Raw genomic sequence first — 5,538 nt, forward strand, 5'->3', positions numbered from 1 at the left:
TAGTAGACTACTATAGGGTTATGTGTAGCCAGTAGTAGACTAATATAGGGTTATATGTAGTCTGTAGTAGACTACTATAGGGTTATATGTAGTCAGTAGTAGACTAGTATAGGGTTTATGTAGTCGTAGTAGACTACTATAGGGTTATGTAGTCAGTAGACTACTATAGGGTTATGTGTAGTCGTAGTAGACTACTATGGGATTATGTGTAGCCAGTAGTAGACTACTATAGGATTATGTGTAGCCAGTAGTAGACTACTATAGGGTTATATGTAGTCAGTAGTAGACTACTATAGGGTTATGTGTAGTCAGTAGTAGACTACTATAGGGTTATGTGTAGCCAGTAGTAGACTACTATAGGGTTATGTGTAGCCAGTAGTAGACTACTATAGGGTTATATGTAGTCAGTAGTAGACTACTATAGGGTTATGTAGTCAGTAGTAGACTACTATAGGGTTATGTGTAGTCAGTAGTAGACTACTATAGGGTTATATGTAGTCAGTAGTAGACTACTATAGGGTTATGTGTAGTCAGTAGTAGACTACTATAGGGTTATGGTATGTAGTCAGTAGTAGACTAATATAGGGTTATGTGTAGTCAGTATGTAGACTCCTATAGGGTTATGGTTATGTAGTCAGTAGGTAGACTATATAGGGTTATGTGTAGTCAGTAGTAGACTACTATAGGGTTATGTGTAGTCAGTAGTAGACTCCTATAGGGTTATGGTTATGTGTAGTCAGTGAGTAGACTAATATAGGGTTTTGTGTAGTCAGTAGTAGACTACTATAGGGTTATGTGTAGTCAGTAGTAGACTACTATAGGTTATGTGTAGTCAGTAGTAGACTACTATAGGGTTATGTGTAGTCAGAAGTAGACTACTATAGGGTTATGGTTATGTGTAGTCAGTAGTAGACACTATAGGGCTTGGTTATGTGTAGTCAGTAGTAGACTAATATGAAGGGTTTTATGTGTCAGTATTGGACTACTATAGGGTTATATGTAGTCAGTAGTAGACTACTATAGGGTTATGTGTAGTCAGTAGTAGACTACTATAGGGTTAAGGTTTGTGTAGTCGTAGTAGACTAATATTGGGTTATGTGTAGTCAGTAGTAGACTACTATAGGGTTATATGTAGTCAGTAGTAGACTAAGCTATAGGGTTATGTGTAGTCAGTAGTAGACTACTATAGGGTTATGGTTATGTGTAGTCAGTAGTAGACTAATATAGGGTTATGTGTAGTCAGTAGTAGACTCCTATAGGTTATGGTTATGTGTAGTCTGTAGTAGACTCCTATGGGGTTATGGTTATGTGTAGTCAGTAGTAGACTAATATAGGGTAATATGTAGTCAGTAGTAGACTACTATAGGGTTATGGTTATGTGTAGTCAGTAGTAGACTACTATAGGGGTTATGCGTAGTCAGTAGTAGACTACTATAGGGTTATATGTAGTCAGTAGTAGACTACTATAGGTATATGTAGTCAGTAGTTAGACTACTATAGGGTTATGTGTAGCCAGTGTAGACTACTATAGGGTTATGTGTAGTCAGTAGTAGACTACTATAGGGTTATTGTTATGTGTAGTCAGTAGTAGAGCTAATATTGGGTTATGTGTAGTCAGTAGTAGACTACTATAGGGTTATGTGTAGTCAGTAGTAGACTACTATAGGGTTATGTGTAGTCAGTAGTGACTACTATAGGGTTATGGTTATGTGTAGTCAGTAGTACTACTATGGTTTTGGTTATGTGTAGTCAGTAGTGAGACTACTATAGGGTTATGGTTATGTGTAGTCAGTAGTAGACTACTATAGGGGTTATGTGTAGTCAGTATTGGACTACTATAGGGTTATAGGTAGTCAGGTGTAGACTACTATAGGGTTATGTGTAGTCAGTTTTGGACTACTATAGGGTTATGTGTACAGTAGTAGACTACTATAGGGTTATGTGTAGTCAGTAGTAGACTACTAGGGGGTTATGTGTAGTCAGTAGTAGACTCCTATAGGGTTATGGTTATGTGTAGTCAGTAGTTGACTAATATAGGGTAATGTTTAGTCAGTAGTAGACTACTATGGGTTATATGTAGTCAGTAGTAGACTACTATAGGGTTATGTGTAGTCAGTAGTAAGACTGCTATAGGGTTATGTAGTCAGTAGTAGACACTATAGGGTTATGTGTAGTCAGTAGTGACTACTATCGGGGTTATATGTAGTCGTAGTAGACTACTATAGGGTTATATGTGTCGTAGTAGACTACTATAGGGTTATGTGTAGTCAGTAGTGAGACTACTATAGGGGTTATGTGTAGTCAGTAGTAGACTACTATGGGGTTATGTGTAGCCAGTGGTAGCTACTATAGGGTTAGTGTAGTCAGCAGTAGACTACTATAGGGGTTATATGTAGTCAGTAGTAGACTACTATAGGGTTATGTGTAGTCAGTAGTAGACTACTATAGGGTTATATGTAGCCAGTAGTAGACTACTATAGGGTTATGTGTAGTCAGTAGTAGACTACTATAGGGTTATATGTAGTCAGTAGTAGACTACTATAGGGTTATGTGTAGTCAGTAGTAGACTACTATAGGGTTATGTGTAGTCAGTAGTAGACTACTATAGGGTTATATGTAGTCAGTAGTTAGACTACTATAGGGTATGTGTAGTCAGTAGTAGACTACTATAGGGTTATGGTTTGTGTAGTCAGTAGTAGACTAATATAGGGTTATGTGTGTAGTCAGTAGTAGACTACTATAGGGTTATGGTTATGTGTGTCGTAGTAGACTAATATAGGGTTATATGTAGTCGTCGTAGACTACTATAGGGTTATGGTAGTCAGTAGTAGACTACTATGGGGTTATGTGTAGTCAGTAGTAGACTACTATAGGGTTATGTGTAGTCAGTAGTAGACTACTATAGGTTATGTGTAGTCAGTAGTAGACTACTATAGGGTTATGTGTAGTCAGTAGTAGACTACTATAGGGTTATGTGTAGTCGAGTAGACTACTATGGGGTTATGGTATGTGTGTGTGTAGCACTATAGGTTATGTGTAGTCAGTAGTAGACTACTATAGGGTTTATGTAGTCAGTGGACTACTATAGGGTTATGTGTAGTCGTAGTAGACTACTATAGGGTTATGTTAGTCAGTAGTAGACTACTATGGGGTTATGGTTATGTGTAGTCAGTAGTAGACTAATATTGGGTTATGTGTAGTCAGTAGTAGACTACTATAGGGTTATGTGTAGTCAGTAGTAGACTACTATAGGGTTATGTGTAGTCAGTAGTAGACTACTATAGGGTTATGGTTATGTGTAGTCAGTAGTATACTACTATAGGTTTATGGTTATGTGTAGTCAGTAGTAGACTACTATAGGGGTATGGTTATGTGTAGTCAGTAGTAGACTACTATAGGGTTATGTGTAGTCAGTATTGGACTACTATAGGGTTATGGGTAGTCAGTAGTAGACTACTATAGGGTTATGTGTAGTCAGTTTTGGACTACTATAGGGTTATGTGTAGCCAGTAGTAGACTACTATGGGGTTATGTGTAGTCAGTAGTAGACTACTATAGGGTTATGGTTATGTGTAGTCAGTAGTAGACTCCTATAGGGTTATGGTTATGTGTAGTCAGTAGTAGACTAATATAGGGTAATATGTAGTCAGTATTGGACTACTATAGGGTTATATGTAGTCAGTAGTAGACTACTATAGGGTTATGTGTAGTCAGTAGTAGACTACTATAGGGTTATGGTTATGTGTAGTCAGTAGTAGACTAATATAGGGTTATGTGTAGTCAGTAGTAGACTACTATAGGGTTAGTGTAGTCAGTAGTAGACTACTATAGGGTTATGTGTAGTCAGTAGTAGACTACTATAGGGTTATTGTGTAGTCAGTATGACTACTATAGGGTTATGTGTAGTCAGTTGAGACTACTATAGGGTTATGTGTAGTCAGTAGTAGACTACTATAGGGTTATGTGTGTCAGTAGTAGACTACTATAGGGTTATGTGTAGTCAGTAGTAGACTACTATAGGGTTATGTGTAGTCAGTAGTAGACTACTAGGGTTATGTGAGTCAGTAGTAGACTACTATAGGGTTATGTGTAGTCAGTAGTAGACTACTATAGGGTTATGTAGTCAGTAGTAGACTACTATAGGATTATGTGTAGTCAGTGTAGACTACTATGAAGGTTATGTGTAGCCAGTAGTAGACTACTATAGGGTTATGTGTAGTCGTAGTAGACTACTATAGGGTTATGTGTAGTCAGTAGTAGACACTATGGTTATGTTTGGCAGGTAGATACTAGTTTAGGTTATGTGTGAGTCAGTAGTAGACTACTATAGGGTTATAGTGTAGTCAGTATGACTACTATAGGGTTATGTGTGTCAGTCAGTAGACTACTATAGGGTTATGGTAAGAATGAGACTATAGGGTTATGTAGTGTAGTACTACATAGGGTTATGTGTGTCAGTAGTAAGGACACTATAGGTTATGGTTATGTAGTCAGTAGTAGACTACTATGGAGGTTATGTGTAGTCAGTAGTAGACTACTAGTAGGGTTATGTGTAGTCAGTAGTAGACTACTATAGGGTTATGTGTAGTCAGTATGACTACTATAGGGTTATGTGTAGTCAGTAGTGAGACTACTATAGGGTTATGTGTAGTCGTAGTAGACTACTATAGGGAAGGATATGTAGTCAGTAGTAGACTACTATGAGGGTCAGAGGACTTTATAGGTTATGTGTAGTCGTAGTAGACTACTATGGGTTATGTGTAGTCAGTGTAGTCAGTAGTAGCTACTATAGGGTTATGTGTAGTCAGTAGTAGACTACTATAGGGTTATGTAGGTGTCAGTAGACTACTATAGGGTTATGTGTAGTCATGATTGAGCTACTATAGGGTTATGGAGTCAGTAGTAGACACTATAGGGTTATATGTGTGAGTAGACTACTATAGGGTTATGTGGTCAGTAGTAGACTACTATAGGGTTATATGTAGTCAGTAGTAGACTACTATGGGTTATGTGTGTCAGTATGTAGACTACTATAGGGTTATGTGTAGTCAGTAGTAGACTACATAGGTTATAGTTATGTAGCCAGTAGTAGACTACTATAGGGTTATATGTAGTCAGTAGTAGACTACTATAGGGTTATGTGTAGTCAGCAGTAGACTACTATAGGGTTATGTGTAGTCAGTAGTAGACTACTATAGGGTTATATGTAGTCAGTAGTAGACTACTTTAGGGTTATATGTAGTCAGTAGTAGACTACTATAGGGTTATGTGTAGTCAGTAGTAGACTACTATAGGGTTATGTGTAGTCAGTAGTGAGACTACTATAGGGTTATGTGTGGGTCAGTAGTAGACTACAATAGGGTTATGTGTAGTCAGTAGTAGAGCACTGTGGGTTATGTGTAGTCAGTAGTAGACTACTATAGGGTTATGTGTAGTCAGTAGTAGACTACTATAGGGTTATGGTTATGTGTAGTCAGTAGTAGACTACTATAGGGTTATGTGTAGTCAGTAGTAGACTACTATAGGGTTATGTGTAGT

The sequence above is a fragment of the Coregonus clupeaformis genome, chromosome 7 (genome assembly GCF_020615455.1).
Source record: "Coregonus clupeaformis isolate EN_2021a chromosome 7, ASM2061545v1, whole genome shotgun sequence".
Taxonomy (NCBI): Eukaryota; Metazoa; Chordata; class Actinopteri; order Salmoniformes; family Salmonidae; genus Coregonus; species Coregonus clupeaformis.